The 25,107-nt window shown below is 40.3% G+C and overlaps 1 protein-coding gene across 22 annotated transcripts in view; it reads left to right on the top strand.

Moving 5' to 3' along the window:
- The window catches only part of plcb4a (phospholipase C, beta 4a), a 628,445-nt gene that overhangs the window by 108,472 nt on the left and 494,866 nt on the right, over positions 1-25,107 (top strand). For 19 of the 22 annotated variants that reach the window (XM_069932452.1, XM_069932447.1, XM_069932454.1 and 16 more), the window contains one exon: positions 1,576-1,717. The exons of the other annotated variants lie outside the window; for them this stretch is intronic. The gene's annotated coding sequence lies outside the window, so the exon portion shown is untranslated. The remainder of the gene's footprint in view (positions 1-1,575; positions 1,718-25,107) is intronic. 22 annotated transcript variants of the gene reach the window in all.

The following is a 25,107-nucleotide window of genomic DNA, read 5'->3' on the forward strand; positions in this document are numbered from 1 at the left end:
TCTGTGTGCCCGATGGAGATGTGGGGGGCTCATGGTCATGGTGGGGAGCTGGCTGATGGAGGACCTCAGTTTTCTTCAGGCTGACTTCCAGGCCAAATATTTTGGCAGTTTCCGCAAAACAGGACGTCATGCGCTGGAGGGCTGACTCTGAATGGGCAACTAAAGCGGCATCATCTGCAAAGATTAGTTCACGGACAAGTTGCTCTTGTGTCTTGGTGTGAGCTTTCAGGCGCCTCAGATTGAAGAGATTGCCATCCGTGCGGTACCGGATGTAAACAGCATCTTCATTGTTGAGGTCTTTCATGGCTTGTTTCAGCATCATGCTGAAGAAGATAGTAAAGAGGGTTGGTGTGAGGACGCAGCCTTGCTTCACACCGTTGTCAATGGAGAAGGGTTCGGAGAGCTCATTGCTGTATCTATATCTGTTCGGGCACAACCATTGACTCCATTCTATTGTGAATAAAACCCTGTCAGTTTTGTATAATTTCCAGTCTTTTGGAGTTATTGATGGTGCTTCATGAAGAACTCTTTGTTACAATTCCCCAATGTGTAAGACGTATTGTTGACTTCTCACAATTGACCTCAAGCTAAGGTAGTCATTTTTTTTAAAAAAGATGAGATTTTGTTTTCTTAATATTTGTGTCATACATGCATTTGATCTTCCTTCTAAGGTCTTGAATTTCATAACATTTGGAATTGGATTAAAATTTTGTCCTGATCAATGCTCTTTCTTCTGCTGTAGAAGAGCCACAAATTCTAGTCTTTATTGTATCTGTTGACTTGGGAGTTTCTGCAGTATCCATTTGTGAGCACTCTGTGGATAATATTTTTATGGTATTTTGTCCTTCAACCCTTAGACCAAATGTATGTCCTTCTTCATAACAACCTTAACTTGTTTCAAAGATACCCATATGGCATGACTGTATCTTAATTCTTTCAAGATTTCTCTTTGGGATTTGTGATATACATCTCTCTTGTGATTCACTTTGAATTCTTGCTCCTATTTTCTTGAGAAATAACAATGTGGTCTTGACTGATCTGGTACAGCTCACAATGCTTTTTGTTCCAGTTCTCCATTGCCTGATGTGTTGTGGTTATATAACCATGCCTGACTGAGGTACATTTTTCAGTGCGTTTCCCCTTGCATTTCCATGTGCACAGTGCTTCTCAATGAAACAAATGATGCATGATTCACATTCAGCAGTATTCCAGAATACGCTGCTTTTATATTTCTTTGGGTAACCTTCAAAAGATCAGCAAGGCAGTCAAGATCTGTACTTTTTTGTTTGTTTTTGTTGTTTTTGTCTGTGTTTGTTGTCATAATTAATTTTGTTTGATTAAAATAGACAATATAGAATTTTGTATATACAGTATTTTCCATGGACTTGCAGTGATGCTGTCCTATTTTTGAAAATAACCTGATTGAAGTACCACTTTGGTTTTGATTGGCATAATATATTAATCTTGCTACAACTGTGCATTAAATATGAAACTTCCATTCTTCTTCTCCTTTTCCCTACTGCCATCCTAACTCTCTCCATCTTAACCTGCTTTTTTTTTCTTCTTTTTGTACAGCAATCTCTCGCAATAAATAAGTAGCTGCCACCTTGCTTAATCCGTCACTGAACACTGGAGACCTGAAGACACCATATTGTGAACAGCCAGTTTAAGAGAGCACCTAGCACAGGATAGGAGGAATAAATGGAAATATAAGCAGGTGAGTGGAAACACAGAATAAAAAGGATGACGGTAGAGGTGTATCTTGTGCATTGATTCATGTTACTCAAAGGATATAAAAGTGTGTAATGGATCATGAGATAAACCTAATCAGTGCAGATTTATCAGATGGTTCATGAGGATCTTCAGTGTGTGATGTAGCATGCGTGAACCATCTTGATGTGAACAATTCCTTGGTCACATTTCAGTGGACACCCTTTTTCCATCTAGGAACAGATAATAAAAGGAATTTTCAAGTTTTTTGTTACATTTTACCTGATTAAGTGGTCAAGTGTTTCAACTGCAGCAGTTGTGCAGTTATACAAAGTACAGTACATTTCCAGTTATCTGAAATTCAGTTAACCAAACAGTTCAATTATCCAAACATTTTCTCAGGAGCGACATGATGTCACAAGTTAGCGCCAGTTTGATAACAGAGCTCTGAACTAGCTGGGAAGACACACTGATTGGCTGGATGCTGGCTCAGAGAAGCAGGCTAGAATCTCGAGCCATCAGTGAGCGACTGGAGGAAGTTGACGGGTCAGGCAGCACATGGGGAGATTGTCCTCATTTCAGATAACTCCCTCCCCTGTCTCTTTGAATTTCTTCCTTACCCTCCACTGTTCTTGGTTTTCCGCCCTCCCAGTGTCATCAAGGAGAGTGGGCTCCTGGGCAGGAGTGGGGATCTCTGGCTCCCAGGTAGTAGTGAGGACCTCTGGCTCCCTGATGGCTGCTGTGAAGAAACTCTCTTGAAACACATCATGGAAACTGTCTGTTAGTGTGCAATTTCTCTCTCCTGAATCATCTTCCTGATGGGAGGAGGGAACGGGATGAAACATTCAGTATATTGGCTGCTTTTCACCCCCAGCGGGAGCTGTAGATGGAGTCCACAGACAAGAGGGAGGTTTGCTTGATGTTCTTTGCTGCATTCATCACCTTTCATTGCTTTTGATCTTGGGCAGAGCAGCTCCCATTCCATACTATGATGCATCCAGCTAGAATGCTTTTCATGGTACACCTACAGAAATTGTAGAGGGACATAGTGGAATGTCAAACATCCATAGCCTTCTAAAGGCACTGAATGACTTGACCATTGCATTAACATCATTGGTGCGGGTCAGGTCATTAGAGATGTTTACATGCAGGAATTTGAAGGCATCTGTCACTACTTCAGCACCATTGCTATGGACAGGGGTGTGGGCTCCACCCAGCTCCTGAAGTCTATGATCAGCTCCCTTGTGTCATACTGACATTGAGAGAGAGAGATTGGTATATTTACATCATGTCACTAGACTCTCAATCTCCTTTCGCTGTTTCATCTGCTCATTATTGGATATGCAGTCTATGACTGTGGTATTAGCACATTTGAAGATGAAATTGGAACAGTATTTGTTTTGTCATGGGTGCAGAGGGAGTATAGTAGGGAAGTAAATCACGAAAATCTGTAGACACTGTGGTTGAAGTAAAAACACAAAATGCTGGAGAAACAGCTGGTCAAACAGTGTCCTTTATGTAACAAAGGTAAAAATACATAACTGATGTTTCGGGCTTGAGCCCTTCATCAAGGTATGGAAGAATGTTGGCAGGCATCTAAACAAAAGGATGAGGGTGGCAAGAGATGATAGGTGAAGAAGATGGGGAGGGGACAGCAGTGATTAGGGGGAGGTGGGATGGCTGGGAGGGGGAAAACTGGAAAGGGGGAAGGAGAAAAAAGGCCGAGCAGGTTGGCATAAAGCATAGAAGTCGCTGTTAATGCCATCTGGCTGGAGGAAAATAAGGTGTTGTTCCTCCAATCTGCAAGTGGTTAGGGTGGGATAGTACACAAAGCCATGGACAGACATGTGAGTATGGGAGTGTGATTCAGAATTGAAATGGATGGCTATTGGAAGGTCTCTGTTGTAGCAGAGGTGCTTAGTAAAGCAAACTCCCAATTTGTGACTGGCCTCTCCAATGTTGAGAAGGCCACAGAGACCACTGGATGAGTAAATCAGTCCTGTGGATAAATCAGTCCTGTGGATATACATGTGAAGTGTTGGAGTATAAAGGGAGACTGAGTACACATCCTTGAGGAGCACCAGTGTTGAGTGTAATTGTGGAGATGTTGTCGCTAATGTTTCCTCTAATTTTTAGTAGTCAGTGTGCACAAAATTCTTATGCTGTGCAAATTTTTTCCTGTGACACAGTATGTACACACTGAATGCTTGTGCAAATGTAAACTTGAAATTGTTTCAAGATAATTTTGGCCCAGCCTATCTCTCATGGCTAATAAAACTCTTTTTGGCATGTTTTAATGTAATACAGTATGATTGCATTCTATTTCAATTTCAATAAGTATAATTATTAATTACAACATCATTTTAGGTAACTAACATTCGTGCACGTTAATTTACTTTACACTGGTTATAAAATACATGTGCACAGCTTAGAGGGAACAACGGTTGTTATCCATCTTCACTGATTGCAGCTTATACGACAGTTGCAGCGGGGGATACCGAGAGCCAGATCCTAAAATGTGTGCGAAGTGTTTGCCCTGGGGTCCATGATGCTGAAAGCAGAGTATCTTTGGTGAACTTGCGCGTCAGTAACATCCAGAGCCAAGTGAAAAGCCAGGGAGGTGGCATTAGCCATGAATCTGTTACAATCATAAATAAATTGAAGTGGGTCAAGGCAGGCTTGGAGGTTTGAGTTAATGTGAGCCGAAGCTTGTCTCTCAAAGCACTTCAGAATGGTGGATGTCAGAGCCACTCAGTTAATGGTCATTTAGGGCCTTCATTGTTCTTTACTTTGGTACTGGTATGATGGTGGGCTTTTTGAAGCAGTTGAAGGCCCTAAATGACCATTACAGGGAGAGATTAAAGATATCCATGAATATATCCACTAGTTGATCTGTGCAACTCACAGGACATGCCCTTGGACTCTGTCTGTACCAGCTGCTTTCTGTAGGTTCACTCTCCAGAAGGTTAACCTGACTTCAGCTGCATTGAAGCTGAAGTCAGGAATGAATGAAGTCATTGAAGTGGATGTTGCTTCATGGGCTCCCTGTTTGAAGTGAGCATAGAATGTACCTAGGTCTTCTGGGAGTGTTGGACTGTTGCAAGTGGTGTTGTTGGACTTTGCTTTGTACTTTATGATACCATGCATTCTCTGCCACAGTTGTTGGCTGCCCATGATGCTCTCTTAGGACTTGAGCTTGGTGCAGTACTGTCTCTTGGCTTCTGCAATAGCTTGTGAATTACTTGCAGGGGATCAGGTCTCCTGACTTGAATGCCTCCAATCTGACCTTCAGCAGAAAATCGACTTCCTGGTTCATCCACGGTTTCTGATACCCTTATCTCCTTTGTTGCAGTCTTCTCCACATTTACTCAGGAAGGCAGTGAAGTCACTGTACATTTATCCAGGTTGTTCCTCAAATCCTTGAATACAGACTAGTGTGCTGACTCGAAGCAGTTGTGTAGGATGTGGTCTATAACCACAGCCCATGAGTTTCACAACCGGGCCCTCCTACCTCAGCTTTTGCTTGTATGTAGATATCATCAGCCTGGTGAATTGACTTGCTGAAGTGCAGGCGTGGGAGTTGATCTTTTGATGCCCATGACAGAATTCTTTTTTGCTGAGATCTTGCTCTTAATGTGAAAATGTAGAAAGGTTGACTTGAAAGGACATTGATGATAATTTTGCCATTCTCCAGTGCTATTAAGAGGCCTGTTCCTAAAGAAGCTGCTGGTCTCTCTGTAAGGGGCACATGAGCAGGAAAAGCAATTATGTGTTAGGTTAATATTGCACATTCCCAAAGTCATTATTTCTTCAATGCAAGGTAGAAATGGATAGAAGGCAGCCAGCATATCAAACTTAATCAGAAGGTGAATAAAATACAATGGTCAAGCTGCAAGAATGGTCTGAACCTCCAGGATATTGTGTCCACGCCTGTACCCTTGAAGTAACGTGCAAATTTGAGGTGAGCAAGTAGTTAACACGCTGGTAAAGGCAAACAATCACTGAACAGAGACGTGAAGCTCAAGAACGATGATTTATGTTGCAGCTGGTGTGTTTGTAAAGCTTGTTATTTTTAAAAATAACTGCTGATTAGATCACATTTAGTGGGCAACCAGTGCGTGAATAATTAGAAAGTTGATAACCAGTGCATTTTCCTAAAACTCTGGCTGATAACTTAAGGTGCTGGGCTGATAGCCCAAATAAATAATTGTTGCTGGTGGGATTGATCATCAAGTTTTGTGATATGCCTTTCAAGATATTTAATTTAGCATGTGGTTGGTAAGAAAAGGTCAGCTTAATTAGCAGCACTCTTTTTCCTAAGTTAGTGTCACTCTGCACTCCACTGAAGGAGTCTTGCATTATTGCTATAATTGTGATTGAGAGATATAGAATGGAAGGAGGCCCTTCAGCCTGCTGAATCTATGCTGACCATCAACTACTCTTTTACACTAATCCTTTATCAATCCGATTTTATTCTCCATAATTCTCATTAATGTCTCCCAAGACTCACCTGCTATGGACAATTGACAGTGGCTGATTAAATGACCAGCTTGCACATCTTTGGGATATGGGAGGAAAACTGAGCACCTTATCAAAACCTATCTAGTCATGGGAACATGCAAACTCCACATAGAGAGTTGTGCCTAAGGTGAGGATAATACTTGGGAGACATGGTTAGCTTAATGGTTAGTGCAATGCTGTAACAGTTTCAGCAACCGGTGTTTGAATCCAGCGCTGTCTGTAAGGAGTTTGTACGTTCTCCCTGTGTCTGCTCTGCTCTCCTCCAGGTGCTCCAGTTTCAGATTTCAGATTTATTGTCATACATACATGACAATATGTACATGACTTCACCTACAGCCTGAGATTCCTTTTTCCTACGGGTACGACAGTATCACCCCTAAATGGTGGATAAAATAAACTATACACAATGTAAATATGTAAACAAATAAAAGGACTGTAAACAGATAACAAATGTAAACAAACTATGCAATACAGAGAGAATTAAAGAAAATAAATAAAGTGCACAAGTAAGAGTCCTTAAATGAGTTCCTGATTGAGTTTGTCGTTGAGGAGTCTGATGATAGAGAGGTCGTAGCTGTTCCTGAACCTGGTGGTGCGAGTCTTGTGGCACCTACACCTCTTTCCTGATGGCAGCAGCGAGAACAGAGCATGTGCTGGGTAGTGTGGATTTTGATGATTGCTGCTGCCCTCTGACAGCATTCCCTGTAGATGTACTCAGTAGAGGGGAGGGTTTTGCCTGTGATGTCCTGATTTGTGTCCACTACCTTTTGAAGGGCTTTACACTCAGGGCCATTGGTGATCCCATACCAGACCATGATGAGGCCTGTCAGCACATTTTCCACTGCTCCTCTGTAAGAAGTTTGCCAGGGTTTCTGGTCTCGTACCAAACCTCCGCAAACTCCTGAGGAGTTTGGTGCCATCGGTGTGTTTGGTCCAGCAAAGATCCTCTGAGATAATAGCTCATTTTCCACTGGCACGGTGTCCCAGGGTTTCAGATTCTTTGACCATTGGGATCTCTTCTGGGGGAGGTATGACCTCTACAAGAAAGACAGGTTACACTTGAACCCAAAAGGGGCCAATATCCTGGCGGGCAGGTTTAATAGAGAGGTTGGGTATGGTTTAAACAAATTTAGTGGGGGTTGGGAACCTGAGTGAGAGGGCAATGGATAGGAAAGAAAAAATTTCGGATAGGCAGTGTAATTAAAAGGGCAGAAGGAGCAGAAAGGGGTTGGAGAGTATGGCCAAGTGCATCAGGTAACAAGGTGAGGGGTGTGGGGAATAACAGATTAAAGGTATTATACATGAATGCATGGAGTGTAAGAAATAAAATGGATGAGCTTGAGGCTCATCTGCATATTGGAGGGCATGTTATAGGAATAATGGAGACATGGCTGCAGGAGGGCCAGGATTGGGAAATTAATATTCCAGGGTATACGTCCTATGGAAAGGACATACAGATGGGTAGAGGGGGTGGGGTGGTTCTGTGGGTGAGGAATGATTTTCAGTCACTTGAAAGAAGTGACATAAAAGCAGGTGGAGTAGAGTCTGTTTAGATAGAGTTGAGGAATTGCAAGGGCAAGAGGACCCTAATGGGAGTCATATACAGGCCCTCAAACAATATCTTGGATATAGGAGGCAAAATAAATTAGGAGTTAAGATTGGCATGTCAGAATGGTAATGATACAGTTGTTATGGGGGATTTCAACATGCAGGTCGACTGGGAATATCTAGCTGGTGCAGGATGACAAGAAAGTGAGTTTATAGAATGTCTCCGGGATATATTCTTAGAGCAGCTTATGATGGACCTCACCAGGGGGGAAGACAAATCTGGATTTGGTGTTGTGTAACGATGCAGATTTGGTAAGGGATCTTAAAGTAGGGGAGCCTTTAGTGACCATAATATAGTGAGTTTTAATTGGCAATTTGAAAGGGAGAAGGAAAGAAAGTCAGAAGTATCAGTATTACAGTTGAATAAAGGGGATTATGCAGCAATGAGGTAGGAGCTCACCAAAATATAATGGAAGGATACTCTGGCTGGGAGAACAGTGGAATAAGAATGGCATTTTTCAGAAGGTACTGGACCAGTTCATTCCGAGAGGAAGAAAGGCCCTAAGGCGAGAAAAGGCCAACTGTGGCTGACAAAGAAAGCCAAGAACAGTATCAAGGCCAAGAAGAGGAAGTATAATATAGTAAAGGGAAGTGGGAAGCTGGAGGATTGGGAAACCTTCAAAGAACAACAGAAGATAATTAAGAAAGCTATAAAGGAGGAAAAAAATGAAGTATGAGAGTAAACTAGCCAATAATATAAAAGGGGATAGAAAAAGCTTCTTTATGTATGTAAAGAGGAAAAAATTAGTTTTGACCAAAATTGGGGCCTTAAAAACAGAAACAGTTGAAATTATTATAGGAAGCAAGGAAATGATTGATGAGTTTAACAGATACCTTGGATTTGTCTTCACCAAGGAAGATTTAGGTAAAGGTCAGATCGGGGGTAGCGGTCCTGCGGTATCCAAGAAATTGATAGAAATTCCAATGGTCTTGGAGGAATTGATGGAAATCCTGATTTTTGAAGCACGTGGTTTTGAGCAAATTGAATGGACTGAAGGCTGATAAGTCCCCAGGGCCTGATGGACTGCACCCCAGGGTGCTCAGGGAGGGAGGATGCACCTGAAATTGTGGACACATTTTCCATTGTTCTATAGATTCAGGAGAGGTGCCTGTGGATTGGAGGGTGGCTAATGTGACATTTTTTAAGAAGGGAGGGAGGGAGAGAAGGGCAATTGCAGATTGGTTAGCTTGATGTCAGTAGTGGGGAAGATATTAGAATCTATTATAGAAGAAGAAATAATAGTATCATTACAAGTCGGCGTGGATTTCTGAAGAGAAAATCATGCTTGACAAATCTTATATAATTTTTCAAGGATGTGATGAGGAGGGTGGACTTGTGAGAGCCAGTGACTTTGACTTTCAGAATATTTTTGATAAGGTCCCACATAGATTAGTAGTTAAAATCAGAGAGCTTGGTATCGGCGGTAGCGTGCTGACGTGGATAGAAAATTGGTTGACGGACAGGAAACAGAGTTGGGATTAACGGGTCACTTTCAGGATGGCAGGATGTGACAAGTGGGGTCCCGCAGGGCTCATTGCTGGGTCCTCAGTTGTTTATCATATATAATTAATGATTTAGATAGGGGATTATCAATAACATTAGCAAATTTGCAGATGGCACGAAACTGTGTAGCGTGTGAAATGTGAGGAGGATGTTGGGAAAATGCAGGGGGACTTGGACAGGTTATGTAAGTGGGCGGATGCATGGAAGATGCAGTTTAATGTAGTTAAATGTGAGGTTGTCCACCTTGGTGGCAGGAACAGGAAGTCGAATTATTATTTAAATGGAGTCAAGTGAGGGACTGGGGAAATACAACGTGATTAGGTGTACTTGTACATCAGTCACTAAAAGCTAGCATGCAGGTTCAACAAGCTGTGAAAAAGGCAAATGGCATGTTGGGCTTCATTAAAAAGATGAATAGAGTATAGGAGTAAAGATGTCCTTCTTCAGTTGTACAGGGCCCTGGTGAGACCAACCTGGAATATCATGCCCAGTTCTGGTCTCCTAATTTGAGGAAGGACATTCTCGCTATTGAGGGAATGCAGTGTAGATTCACAAGGTTAGTTCCAGGGATGGTGGGATTGACATATGCCAAAAGGTTGGATAAACTGAGGTTGTATACATTGGAATTTAGAAGGATGAAGGGAGATATGATTAAGGTATATAAGATTATTAAAGAATTGGACACGATAGAAAATGATTACATGTTCCTGATTTTCGGGAAGACTAGTCCTAGTCTCCCCAACGTCAGGAACGTGTAATCAGTTTGAATACAGGGAAGGCCCTTTAGGACAGAGATGAAAATAAATTATTTTACCCAGAGTTGTTGGTCTGTGGAATGCTTTGCCGCAGAGGGTGATAGAGGCGGGTTCTCTGGATAAGTTCAAGAAGGAGTTAGATAAGGTTCTTATAGACAGGGGAATTAAGGGAGAAGGCAGGACTGGGTATTGATAGTGGAAGATCAGCCATGATCTAAATGAATGATGATGCTGGCTCGATGGGCTGAATGGGCGACTTTAGCACCTATTGTCTATTGAATTAACTGGGAACGGATCCAGTGGAAAAGGAGCCTTGTCCAAATGCCAGTGTCAAATGTTGTCATTTCACTCTGGGGATTAGCCACCTCTACCCCTACACTCATCCCCAGCATTTGATGACAGCGCGTGCTGATAAAACCAGTGGAAAAGGGACAGCAGAAAGTCACACATTTCCAGTTGAAGGTAGAACCTCGGGGATGAGTGTGTTCAGTGGAAAAGCAATTAGTGTCCTAGTTAAGAGTGGCCCAGTGGAAATGACTCAAAGGGACAGCCCAGTGGAAAAGGGGCTAGTGATTCCCAAGAACTTAAATTTGCTCACCCTCTCCACCTCTTATTCCCCCATTGATCACTGGATTGTATACATCTGGCTTTCCTTTCCTGGTTTTGGTGACATTGAGTTCAAGGTTGTGGTTGGAGCACCATTCAGCCAAGTTTTCAATCTCCATCCTGTACACTGATCCATCCTTTATACAACCTATTACTGTTGTATGGTCAGTAAATTTCCTCCTACACTTAAAAAAAACTTACTGGGGTTGAGGCCAATCAGGTATAATTGAGTGACATTCTGAGGAAGCGAATGAATTGACTCAAGATGGTCATTCAAGGACAATGTTGTTGGCTGTAGTAGATATAAAGGATTCATGGCATTCATTTTAAAATGCACAGGATGTTTTCAGGTGCCTTTAGAAATGTACATCCATCACTTGTTATTTGTTCACGGTTTTGGAACCTTGATATGCACAGTTCAATCGCCAAATCTCTACAGAACAAGTGAATGCACTTGAAAATTGAATTCATTGGATATAAATAAAGGACTTCAGACTGGATGCTCTGAGGACACTGCTTGACATTATATTTAAGAAAATTTGCATTCAAATTGAATCTGACCTTGTACTGTAGACTACCCAATGAATGAGATTAATGCATCACACACCAAGGAACCTTCAATATCTTGCTTATCTGCCCAAAATTCTAACCATGAATTTTCATAAGATCTTATAATATTTCTATGCCTGTGAGTCCCTGTCTGCAAAAATCATGTGCCTTCCATTCCTTTATGCTTCAGTGTCATCATTTGTATGATGCCTGCAGCAAGATGTGCCTAATTTTACCTACTCCCAAGTGCAGTAGAATAATGAACATTACACTTAAATCAATTAAATCCATTGGGGGCACAGCCTTGGCACTGTTAGTCAGGTAATGCCTTAAACAATCACAGCTTAGCAATTAAGAATTAATAATATAGATGAGCATTGGTGGCTAGTCCTGGATCAACAACTGCTGGTCTCCATTGTACAAAATAAAGCATTTTTGTGTAGATACCTCAGATATACTTGAACATTTTATGATGTTGTATTCAAATATTACAGAGGCACAGGAAGATCAATGAATTAAATTCTGCTCAATATGACAAAAAAATTATTTAATGTAGACAGGTAACACATTGTAGTGCATTGCAAAGTGATTTTTAATAAATGTTTGTTCAATGGAAACCTCTGAATTAATAAGTGAATGCATATTCAATCTTGAGAGCTGTTTTCATCATGATCTTTCTGTCAAATCCAAATGTGACAAACAATTATAATTTAAATGTTTTCCTCCTGAACTGTTAGATGTTTGATATGATTTTTTTGTTGATGGACTGAAGTGGTTTTGGAGAATGTATAAAGCTTGCAAAATAGGGAAGTTGTTAGTTGTGTTATGTGAGATTTACGTAAAGTTTGGTGGATTCACAGACAGAGGTTTCAACGTGCACTCCTAATTCCCCGTACCAATGGGGTGCAACTCATTGCAAAGTATTCCCACATAATACTACTGCTCCACGTGACCCTCCACAATCCACATTCACACCAAGTTCCAGATGGAGAGGCAACATGATCCTCCATATCCACGTTAGCAAAATTACTTGAGTATTCCTGATTGGCCACTGACATTTAGGGAAACATCATCAGAATCTTAATATCTGAACCAAATTCTCAGAGATATGATCAGCGACTGTACTTAATTCCAAGGATACAGCTCACTTCCATTTTTTGCTTCTTCGAACCACCTAGATTTGATATGCTTCTCAGTATAAACAACAATGGCTCTTTTACAAATTTAGTTCACGTATCACAAGGTAGAAAATGGTATAAAGAAATTTGAGTTGATCATGATAATTGAACAATACTTTTTTGTTGACCATGTCTTCAGTGTTTATATTTCTTTGTGTGAATTATTACTTTATTTTTGCCCCTTTTATTCCTCTTCCCTCATTGTGTATCATCTTTGTGTATTTTTCCTCTGCTTTAATGATTATAAATGTACCCATATCATCTTGGACTTTGTGGATCATACACTTGATTTTTCCATAATGATGATTGGTGGGTTGTCATCCTGACCAGCGGATCAAACTGTCATGGGGTTGCTATTATATAAAATGAGAGTACAGTCTCTACCGGAAGGAACCTGGTATTTAGAGACGACAATCTTTTCTCTGTTAATTTAGCTGTTTTGCAGTAGAGCTCAATTTAGCATTCTGTTCACTCTATAATGTACAGTGACAGTGATCAGTTACAAGGATCCCAGTACTACATCTTGTGCAGCAGTTTATCCAATGCCATTGTTTAATTTTTTCAAATTAGGATTCATAACTTTTAAATGTAATTTGTTGATGACAGAGTAAATGCTTGTATGTATATTATGTAACATTGTGAAGCAATAGAGCAGCATCTTCGTTTGCTTAAGTATATAAAAGATGACTGCTATTGACCTTGATGAAGATCTACTGCTTTCTTCACTATCCTTTCATCTTCCATTTCTTACAAACTTAAACAGGTTCAAGAGTAAGTGTTAGTACCATCTTGCATTTTCAATCAATATCAGAGGCTGGGGAGGATTAGAATTACACTGATGCATTTCTGTTCTTACACAAATGGACATAATTTGATAATTAATCTGATACCTTGCTCTTTGTTTTTCGCAAAGACCAGAAGTAGACCCATGTAATCATTTAAGATGAGCAAAACAGCAATGTAACAAAACAGCAACCGAAGAATCACTGCTTGAAGTTCTGCTTGCTTCAGAGAGTGTCGCTTCAGCTATCTTGTAACTTGTAGGAGATATGTCCTTGCCCTGATTTCTACATTGTTCTTAAGAACAAGGCAGCATAATTCCTAGTCCCCTGAATAAAGTTTCTTGTTTTGGCATTATGAAGGAATAAAGGCAGCAGGTGTAGAGAAACATCATCTCCCTATTTCTTCTGCGTGCCAGACAAGATGACATCTTGGACGTGCTTCCTTTATCAGGTTAAATCCTGAACTCTGTGCTGCAAATCCCTTCTTTATTTTGACGGTACAATTAGAGACTAGCAGTATGTGATAGCTTTGGCAGCAACATGCACATCCTGTAAAACATTAAAAAATGTTTCTTTTTATGAGAACGCATGACTTATTTAGTGAAGATTACTTAGAATCATTTGATTTCATTTGTCCTTGCTGAGTTTTATGGTCTACTTAACCATCTTGCACTTTTCCTCATTTAACTTCTGTTCATCATCTGCTGCTTGGTCCTCCAACTTTCCTTAAATATACCTATGCTCTTTGTCTCGACCACACCCAGTGTTGGAATTGCATATTATTGTGGCATGGCTTGCACAGTGGTGAGCATGATGCTATTACAGCACCAGAGGCCTGGGTTCCAATCTAGTGCGGCCCGTAAGGAGTTTGCTTGCTCTCCCTGTGACCTGTTTGGCCTTTCCCTGAGTTCTTTGGTTTCTTCCCACTTTCCAAAATGTATGAGATGTTAGGTTAATTGTGTGTAATTGGGCAGTTTGGGTCTCAATGGCCAGAATTGGTTTCTACCATGCTGTAAATAATGTTCAATTAGAGACCAGGTGATTTTTATTTTCATGGCCTTGTGTTTTGCTGCAACTCACAATTAGAAACACTTGCTCTGTCTGCTCTCTCTCTCTCTCTCTCTCTCAAAACTGCATAAATTTCAAGACTTCCAAAAGGTCAATTTCAGCTAGATCGCCTGTCCAAATGAATATCAACTTTTGTTTCTAGTTCCATTCTTGCACAGCATGGTTAGTGTCATGGTACTTGGGTTCAAATCAGCCACCGACTGTAAGAAGATTGTACATTCTCCCCATGACTGCGTGCGTTTCCTCTGGGTGTTCTGGTTTCATCCCATGTTCCAAAGACTTAGGAGGTTAGTGGGTGTATTTGGCCAGCATGGGCTCTTGAGCTGGAAGGGCCTGTTACCATGCTGTATAACTAAATTTTTAAAAAATAAAGATTTTTCCCTTCATCCTCAACTTTTTCCTGCAGCCTTTTTTATAATATTGGGATTATTTTGAATACCCTAAATGTTATCTAATCTGTCATTGATATAATTACTCTGCTTTAATCGTACCCTCTAGAAATTAACCTTATTTCTTGGGGTGTTGTTTTTGGCGATAAACAACATTGTTTACAATGATTTATGCATTTGTTTCTTTAAGCTATTTGGATTCTGGTTTTCCTGAAATGTGTCACCTCTTTAATTTCCTTTATAAAATGTAATACCTCATACTTGAGATTTGAGCTTTATTTTTCTAATTATATGGTAGTTCTGGCAGGTTTATTAATCCTGACTTGTAACTTGCTATAATTATTTTCATTGCTGATTATTTCCTAGTTTGGTATCTCATGTAGATTTAGAAATTCTTATTTTTGATTACAAAATCAAAATAGTTGAGACATATATTGAACATAGGTGATTATAGCATTAATCCTTATGGGTAATGAAATTACACATCTACTCTGAATAGATGCCCTACACATCTGCTCTTTGCTTTTTGGTGTGTACATATGAAAAATGGATATAATACTTAGCTGGCTTCAAGACAGAATTGAATGGTGAAATAATACCTATAGGCATTTGTGCATCTTGAATGTTAGATGGAGGAAGCTGTTCCAATACATGGTGAAGAGCTCCAGGTCACGAAGCTGAGTGTGTATGTGTGTGTGGTAGCATGGGTCTCTCTGGATCTTCACATAAATTTTGTAGTTATCGCATGCCAGTTGATGTGGTACAGAGCAATGGCACCCATACTGCAGTTACTGTACTCCCATCTAGTGACTGAAATCAACAGTTGTGAAAAATGACCAGTGTACCTTCCTCTTCTTGAATTATCCAAAATGTAGCTAAGGATAACTTGTGTTGGAGAAGGCAGCAGTATTTTCTGTTACTAAGGTCTTGCAGGTAGAATACACCAGGTCTGCAAGAACACGTTGCCCGAGGGCAATACTTTTTAACTTGTGTCTGGGGCAGGAATAAAAGACAACAATGGTGAACTTTGACTCATCCTTCCCAATGGAGAATGATCAATTGATTCTCATTATTGCTTTTCTTAATTTGCTGCATTGAAGATGTCTTGGGCAGTCAATTGGGTTTACCCATAGCCTTGCTTTTTTTAAACACTTTGTTGAAGAAAATTAAATGAGACCTTACAATCACTAATGAACACAGTATGACTGTGTTTTCCCTTGAGAAGCACTGTTTGATGTCACATTGTGCTGCAGACTGCCTAAAACTTCCTGCTGAGAAAATATAGCTTCAGGCTTACTGATTAGTTTTCGGGTCCCCAAGGAAATAAATATATGTGCTGAGCAAGTGTGAAGAATTTGTTGTAATCGTCGAGATTCACAGTCACTGGAATCCCCTTCTTGAAGATATGAATAATATAATTGTACCGAGCATATACATTTCTATCACCTTCTGCTTAATTAACAGTTAATAACACAGTATAGAACCATCTTCCAAAATGCTCTATCATTCCTCATTATTTTTATCAATGTAATAAAAGTTAAAGCACTAAATTTGTGTTGTAAGACTTGCATGATCAGTCTCTGCAGGTTTCATGTGGTTATTTGTCACCCGTAATCTTGACTCATGAATCAAAAATAACATACATTTTCGGTAGGTTTATGGATTGCTTGGCACCACTGTTGGTCTGAACCGTTGACTATCACTGATCAGTGATCATCAGTGATAGCCCTTTGCTGGAGCAGTTCTAAACCCATCCTGTTATTCCCATCCCTATTCTCCTTTCTGTGTGTCTTCCTCTTCTGGATATCAGTGTCTTCTTAAGCTCCATTAATGTGTTACTGTTGAATGGTGTGGTTGGCATAATGGTTAGTGCAGCACCTTTAGAGCACCAGCAATTGGAACCGGGGTTCAAATCCTGGTCTGTAAGGAGCTTGTACGTTCTCCCAGTTTCTGCGTGGGTTTTCCCTGGGAGCTCCAGTTTTCTCTCGCCCTTCAAAATGTATGGGGTTGTAGGTTAATTGGATGTAAATTGGGCAGCAAAGGTTTGTGGGCTGAACTGGCCTGTTACCGTGCTGCATGTCTAAATTTAAATGCTCTATCTAAATATTCATCCAAGAAGTTGGACATGTCTCAGGTTTGTGACATCTCAATTAATAGAGTTCAGGATTATTAGCATCTGACTGTGCGTGTCTGTATAGATCACAACAAGACAACATAATATTTTTCTGGACCATTTGCGCACACGAACACACACAATGCACAACATATAATAGTGGTTAATGCAGTGCCGTTACAATGCCAGTGATTGGGACTGAGGTTTGAATCTCGTGCTGTCTGTAAGGAGTTTGTATATTCTCCCCGTGTCAGCGTAGTTTCCTCCAGGTGCTCCGTCCGGTTCTCTCTCATCCTTCAAAACGTACTGGGGGGTTATATGCCAATTGGATATAACTGGGCGGCACGGGCTTATGGGTCGAAAGGGCCTGTTACCATGCTCTATGTCTAAGTTTACATGGAGATAGGATGTCAAATAAATACAAATATTTTGGAATAATTTGCTTAATTTTAGGATAAGATGCGATTTGTCAATCTCACAGCCTGCGGAAGAGGATATTTCCTAGCCTGGCAGTCCTACTTTTGATTCTCCTGTATCTTCTTCCTGATGGTAGTAGGTCAAAGATATTGTGTGGTGGATGGAAAGTGTCTACAATTTTCTTTGAGTCCTATTTAAGCAAGGGGGGAGAGAGAGAGATACAAGAGGTCATGGATTGAGAGTTGACGGGCAAAGGTTTAGGAGTAACATGAGGGAGAACTTCTTTACTAAGAGAGTGGTTACTGTGTGGAATGGGCTTCCGGGAAAGGTGGTGGAGGCAGGGTCAATTTTGTCATTTAAGAAAGAGTTGGATAAGTATATGGATGGGAGGCAGATGGAGGGATATGGGCAGAGAGCTGGTAAGTGGGATTAGAGAAGGGTACTTGGATCAGTGCAGACTAGAAGGGCCAAATTGGCCTGTTTCTGTGCTGTAATTGTTACATGGTTGTTATATGTTAATGCTTCCAGTGAATGTGGTCAATAGAGAAAGGGGATTATTTTAGCAATATCTATCAAAAGTAACTTGATAATTAGATAGGTTCAGAAATGGAAGATGATGAAGCTGTACATTATTGAGATGATTATATTTGGGGTAAGGAATAGATATCCTATATATATTGAAAATATGGAACCTATATTTGTGAAATAATATTTTTGAATGTTTAATACAATGATAAGAGATATAATGATTAATATGAGATGCAATATTGTAAAATCAAGAACACTGATGATAAGAAATAGAATCTGATAACATGATGCTGTCATTTGAACTTGCTTTTTTGTACTTATGAAATAAGTAGGTTGTACCTGGTAAAAATAGATTCTTCTAATTTGAATGATAGTTCTAAGGCATTTCTTTCTATTTTTCTTTTTGTGTTTTTTTCTTTTTGGGGATTTCTTCTTTTATATTTGGAGGAGGGTAGATTAGATTTGGGGTTTAAAAGCCATCACGTAACATGATTATATATCAATATACTGTATATGAATTTTGAATGTCAATGCACGTATGACTTGAAAAATTCAAAACAAAATATTTTAAAAAATATAGAGGAAAGAGAGGCCCCAGTCATCATGTTGGCTATTTTAATGATTCTCTGGATTGACTTTGGGTCTGATGCTTTGCTTTCATCATGTTGCACTTACACAGGACATCCTTAATTGTGCTTATCTTAAAAGTTGTCAAGATGGGGGAATGGTAGCCTTACCCTCCTCAACCTCCTTAGGAAGTGTTGGTGCTACTGCAACTTCCTGACTAATGAGGTGTTGTAGGTCTAAGATGGGTCATCCATTATATGCACATCAATGATATATCACTACAATGGATGCATTGGTGTTCCTACCAATGATGGTAAAGGCAAGATGGTGGTCAGGGTAGATACATCTTATTGTCATGACTGGTGTGTCTGTGAATGTGTACGTGAATGCAAGCTAATAGTAAATCAAGCTTTACTAGTAGATTCCAAAGTCGAGAACACAGCAATACTAGCAGCTAAAAATGTATGAGTAAAATTGTTTGGTTGAGTTTAGAGTTAGTGTTCAGCCTCTGTATTAATTTTATCGAAGCATGTCCAACTGGCGTATTTTGAGGGAATTGAGGAACTGAAATTCCTTTTATCACATAACTGTGGTAGAAACTGACAAAATATATTTTTAGATTCACTTTCAGAATGTGAGCAATACTGGCAATGCCAGTATTTTAATTCTCCATGAAAAGACGATGGGTAGTTGCCTTGGTCAATGCTTTTGCTCATGGTACCCCTTTGGGAATTTGCAAGGGTAATAACTGAGGCTAGAGGCACTTAAGTGGCATCAAAAGGTGAGCCATTCAGCACAGGATGCTTGACTTCTGAGCTGCTGCTCCAATGTAGCTCGTTCATATGAATGTTAAGTCTGTGATGTCCTTTATGTTTGTGGAGAGGCCTTGGTGAGAGTAATAGTACTGAATGTTAAAGAAAGATGGTTAGACTCTCCCTTGCTGGAGATGGTCATTTTATGACACTTGTATGATGCATCTGTTACTTTCTGCTTCTTGGATCATGCATGTTCCTAAGCACGCAAATTACAAAACCAGGCTCTGAGGCAACAAATTGCAGCGTACCTGTAGTAGTTTGATAGAGGGTCTGATGACGTGCCAAATCTTCTCTGATTTCTTGGAAAGTAGAAGGTTTGCTGAGTCTTTGTCACGGTTCCCTCAGTGCTTGCTCTGGGAGACGTCTTCTGAATTATGGGTTCCTAGGAACTTGAAGGTACTGACCCTCTCTACCTTTGTCCCAACAATGTCCCTCTGTCTCTCCTTACTAAGATCAACAATAAGCTCCTTGGTGAAGATGAGAGCAAGATTTTTGGACTGGCAGACTTTCAGTGGTGAAAAGTGATGGGAAAGGAGTCCTTGGTTTGATGCCTTGGTTGTGGAAATACTTAGTTCTATTGCAGGATGCTTTTTTTTATGTTTAGCTTGTGTATTGTTCTAATTTATGGCTTCAACCAGCAGCTACTCCAGGCATCTCCTTCTACATGTTTTATTTTGTTGATCCTTTTGCTGGGCATGCTAGGGTGAGGTTTTGTTTGAGTCTAGTGAAACATGCAAATCTGCAGATGCTGTGATTGCAGTGAAAAACACAGAAAAGCTGGAGGAACTCAGCCATGTCAATAGGAAGTAAAGATATATAACTGATGTTTCGGGCCTGAGCCCTTCTTCACGGTATGAGGAAAAAACTGGGAGGCACCTGAAATAAAAGGCTGGGGAGAAGGATAGAATGGGCATGGAAGGTGCAAAGGTTCACAGATCAACAGACAAAAGATGACAACAGATGAGAATTGATAGGGGGAGGGTGTGATTCTGTGAATGCAGATCTTAAGGAAAGGGAGAGAGAAAAAGAGCTCGAGGAAAGGAGGAATAGGGAGATATTGGGGAGGGTGGGCTATTGGAAACCAAAGAAGTCGATGTTAATGCTATCCGGTTGGAGGATGCCCAGATGGAATATTTTCCCCCAATTTGCATAAAGTCTCAGTCTGGTAATGCATGAGACAATCGACAGACATATCGGCATGGGAATGGGGCAGGGAATTGAAATGGGTTGCCACTGAGAGATCCCTGCTCTTGTGGCAGACAGAACCAAGGAGTTCAACGAAGGGGTCTCCAGCCTGCATTCAGTTTTTCCAATGCAGAGGAGACCACAATGAGAGCACCAGATATAGTAGTCTGCCTGTTTCAAAGTAATGGGGGTCCTGGCCAAAATGATGTCCAGTATCCTCAGTGTACCAATAGGATTTTCTTGTTTCAACACAAGATGAGGCCATTTGGTCCTTGCCAGATCTCATCCCTCCTGTTCCCTTAACCCCTCAAGACTGCCAGGCTGGGGTCAACTTCTTCCCGCAGGCAATGAGATTGGTGAGCATTGTGCAATCATCAGTGGACATTCCCATTTGTTTTTTCTCATGAAGGCAATGCTCGTGATGAATATAACACTTATTTTAAATTGTGTCTTTATGTATAAATGTGATTATTATGTGCTGTGTAATGCGTGTGTATTTATGTGCACCATGATATGGTGGAGCGCAGTTTCGTTAGATTGCAGACTTAGATTGCAACTTATTTCCAAGTACCCCTGCAATATAGTTCCTCTAGTATGTTCCCCTTTTGATTCAGTTGTCGGTTGTTAGTTATAGTAAAGGTTCTAATTTATTGTTCCTTGCACTTTTTGGGCTGCGAGAAGAAATGGGAGCACTGGATAGTAAACAAGATCTTTGCAGATCCTGTAAAATGGTAACAATATACCAGGTGCTAGAGGAACATCTTTTGAAATTATTCTTAAAGAAGGGTTCCAGCCCGAAACATTGACTGTCTATTTCTTTCCATGGATGTTGAGTGACCTTAGTTCCTCCAGCACTTTGTGCATTGCACTGGACAGTAGTAACCCATGGAGTCAGAGGCAAAATGTAGAAGCTCCACATTGATCCAAGGGCAGGATCAAACCCAGTTTCCCTGAGAACGGGTAGATGCCAGATGGAGCTGCTGCACCATCATCCTACCCCAATATTCAGTTGCTGCAGAGAGATTTGAACTCTGGATTGCTGGTCTAGTCATTGTTATACTGTCATGGTTCCACACAAGCTCTGTGGAGAGGTTACTTGCGTTCTTGGTCCAAGACCTGTTGGATTGGAAAGGGGTGGATAAATGATGGTTAGGTCGTAGGTTTGATTTCTTTGAAGATGTACTGTAGCTATATTAATGCTCATTTTTATGGACCAATGTTATGTACAAATTCCCCTTGTGTCTATTCAATCTTCATTGCAAAGTATGCTGACTTGGATAGTAGATTAGGGATACAAAAGCAAATGTGCAAATGATTTAGAACTGTACCTGAATGCTCATCATGTACTCTATTTTACAAAATGGAGAATTGTCTCAGTGTCACATCACAGAGGTCATTCAGTTTATAAAGTCTTTGAATGAACAAGAGCTTGTCACACCAATCCCATCATGAAACATGTAAACTGTACCTGACATCTATATACCTGTATTTATATTTTTTATGGATTTGAACGATTTTGCTTTCAGGCACCAGAGCTCAATCACTTAGAAATATTTTTGGTCATCCCTTTTTTTCAATCGTCCTTCTGAACTGTTAAAAAATTTCATATCTGAATCTTTCCACGTGAATGTTTCATGGAATTATTCACTGATCACTGCTGTGCTGTTTAACTCGTCCAACAATTTTGTCAAGATGATTCCACTAATTGTGGAAATTACTTAGACTAAGTTAACAATGTATGCTGTTTCTCAATTAAAGAGATAAATTAAACAAACTCAAACTTCTGTTAAACATGTCATCACGCAATGTGAAAATTGATTTTTTTTAAATTTAGAGATACAGGAGTTATAGGCCTGTCTGGCTCACAAGCCTGTGCTGACCACCTCCACTTAAGTGACCACAGTCATAACACATTACAGCACAGCACAGTACAGGCCCTTCAGTCCATGATGTTGTGCCAACCCAAATAAACCTATTCAACAATCTAAACCTTCCCTACTTCACACACATAACCCTCTTTTTCTTGTATTCCCTGTGCTTAAGAGTCTTTTAAATATCCCTTTTGTAATGGCCTCCACCATCATCCTTGGCAATGCATTCCAGACACCCACTCCTCTGTATGGGGGGAGGGGGGGTGTGAAGAAACTTGCCCCTGATGTCTCCCCTAAACTTTCCTCTCCTTACCTTAAACAGATATCCTTTGGGGAAAAAGGTGCTAGCTGTCCACCCGATCTATGCCTCTCATAATCATGTAGACCTCTAGTCATCTCATCCTTTTTTCAGAAGAGAATTTTAGTTTTTTATCAGAGAGAGAAAAGCCCTAGTTCTGTTAAACATGCCTCCTCACACATGCTTTCCAGTCTAGGTAACATTCTGGCAAATTTCCTCTTCACCCTCTCCAAAGCTTATACATCCTCTTGTTACAAGGTGACCAAAATGGACACAATATTTTAAGTGTGGTCTAACCAGAGTTTTGTAGCACTGCAACATTCACTACCTCATGGCTCTTAAACTCAATCCCTTGACTAAATATGGCTAGCAGACTATAAAACTTTTTAACTGCCTTATTAACCAGTGTGGAAACTTTGAGAGATCTATGGATTTGGGTCTTCCACTTTGTTAAGAATCCTGCCATTAGCCATGTACTTCACTTTCATTTGATCTTCTGAAATGCATCATTGCACACTTATCCAGATAGAATTCCATCTGTCACTTCTCTGTCCAATTCTGCTCCTGTCTATATCCTGTTGCAACTTCTGACAACATCTGCAATCTTCGTATCACCTGCAAACTTGCTGACACATTGCTCTACTTCTTCCTCCAGGTAATTTATAAAAATCACAACAAGCAGGAGATCTAGAATTCTAATATTCACTGACCTCCAGGCAGAAAACGTTTCATCTATTATTACCCCCGACTTTCTGTAGGTAAGCCAATTTCAAATTCAAGTGGCCAAGATTCCTTGAATCCCATACATCACAATTTTCTGAATGTGTCTACCATGAGATCTTATAAACTGCTTTATTATAATCCACATACACTACACTACCTTCTATAATTTCTTTTGTCACTTCAAAAAAAAACTCAACTCTGTCATGAGGCACAAACTGCTCCACACAAAGCCATGCTAACTAACCCTGAGGTCTCTGCTTCTTGAAATGCTCATAAATTCTGTCCTTAAGAATCCTCTCCAATAGTTTGCCCAATACTGACACAAGACTCGCTAGTCTATAATTCTCATTATTCTCCCTATTACTGTTTTAAACAAGGGGACTGCATTTTCCAATCTCTGGTTCCTTCTCTGTGGCAAGGGAGGTATGCAAAGATCAGAAATATCTTCCATTGCTTCCTATAGTATCCTGGTGTATATCTCATCCAGAGCAGGGGACTTAATCAATCCGAATGTTTTTAAGAAGATCGAGCAATTCCTCTTAACTTCAGTGTGCTCCAGCACATTAGCCTGTTCTATACTGACCTCACATTGATTGAGGTCCCTCTCTCTGATAAGCACTGAAGCAAAGCATTCATTTAGGAAATTCTCAACCTCCTTTGCCTCCAGGCACTTGTTCCCTTGTGGTGGAAGATTAATTTTGCAAGGTTCAAAGAGTGACCATTCCTGGCCACATGTTAGAACTAAACGAAGAACTTTAAAAAAAAAAAATAATAATTTTGATTTTCATAGACCTGCAGAATTCAAACAAACAGTATAATCTTCCAACATTCATACAATACATAGTCTGTGTTTATCTCCCCCACCCTTGCCCTACTGAAAAAAACATTCAATGAAATTTTACAAGTACAAATTCTAGTGGGGTCATAGACCCCTACAGAACAAAGGGGAAAAAAAACACAACCAGGATGGCTAAATAACAAAAGCTATAAGAAAAAGTTAAAGAATAAAACTTAAAAAAAAAACTAAAATGCACATCGTCTGCACCATGTCCTACTTTTTTGGTCACTTTTGTTTCCCTACTTGGATGAATTGTTATCGTATGCCTATTTAGAAGAAGTGAAGGTGGGGTGGAGGGGGGGGGGGGTACTAATCAATCTGAGTGCCAATATATTTCAAGTAAGGTTGTCATACTAATGAATGCTTTTTTTTTCCCTTAGATTGTATGTGATTTTCTCCAGAGTAATGCAATTCTGCATTTCCATATTCCATCGTGTTATTTTTAGTTGGGAGTCGGACTTCCACATAACTGCTATACACTTCCTGGCTACTGCCAAGGTGACCTTCACGAACAAAATTTGATATTTGGACCGTCTAAAATTGGCACACTCAGGGGTGGACCTGGGAGTAGCTGTAGCTTTGGATGCGGAGAAGGCTTTTGCAGGTTGGAGTAGGACTTTTTGTTCAAGGTACTGGAGAAATTTGGACTGGGACAAACATTTATTAATTGGGTTAAGGCACTTTACCACATCCCAAGAGAAAATTATAACAATAGGGCAGATGTCTCCTGTATTTCCATTGAGCAGGTCAAGTAGGCAAGGTTGCCCATTGACCCCAGCGCTGTTCTTATGAGGCATTGAGCCCCTGGCAGAAGCCATTCAGCAGGATCCAGACATAAATTGGTTTAAGGTGGGCCAGGTAGAATATAAAATGAACCTTTTTGCTGACAATATTTTAGTATATTTGATGGACCCCGGGGATCATTGGGCCAGACTAAGGGTCACACTGGAGGATTACAGGAAGGTTTTGGGGAACAAGGCAAATTTGGATAAAAATGAGGTAATGCCTTTGACGAATGGGGATTATGGGCAGTATCAACAAGGAAGTCAATTCAAATGACCACAAGAAGGCATTAAATGTCC

The sequence above is a fragment of the Narcine bancroftii genome, chromosome 4 (assembly GCF_036971445.1).
Source record: "Narcine bancroftii isolate sNarBan1 chromosome 4, sNarBan1.hap1, whole genome shotgun sequence".
NCBI lineage: Eukaryota > Metazoa > Chordata > Chondrichthyes > Torpediniformes > Narcinidae > Narcine > Narcine bancroftii.